We start from the raw sequence: 206 nt of genomic DNA, 5'->3' as shown, positions 1-206 counted from the left end.
GCGTGTACACATCAATTACTGCGTTTTCTTATTCTCTTATTGAATAAGTTTATGCACGTGTATATCAAGTCGCGTACAGTATGTATGCGATTTGTATTCAGGCACATAGCGTGAAAGTATAATGCTAATCCCAAGGTTCTATTAACCTTCGATCTACTCTTGCTGAATAAGTATAACATCCACAATAATAATCTCTCGACCACTTG

The 206-nt window shown here is 36.4% G+C and overlaps 1 protein-coding gene across 4 annotated transcripts in view; it reads right to left on the bottom strand.

The window, feature by feature from the left end:
* LOC119585709 overlaps positions 1-206 on the bottom strand; it is a 14,935-nt gene that overhangs the window by 13,587 nt on the left and 1,142 nt on the right. The gene's annotated exons all lie outside the window — the stretch shown is intronic.

This window comes from Penaeus monodon, chromosome 20 (assembly GCF_015228065.2).
Source record: "Penaeus monodon isolate SGIC_2016 chromosome 20, NSTDA_Pmon_1, whole genome shotgun sequence".
Taxonomy (NCBI): domain Eukaryota; kingdom Metazoa; phylum Arthropoda; class Malacostraca; order Decapoda; family Penaeidae; genus Penaeus; species Penaeus monodon.
This window is presented reverse-complemented; position numbering and strand designations above follow the sequence as displayed.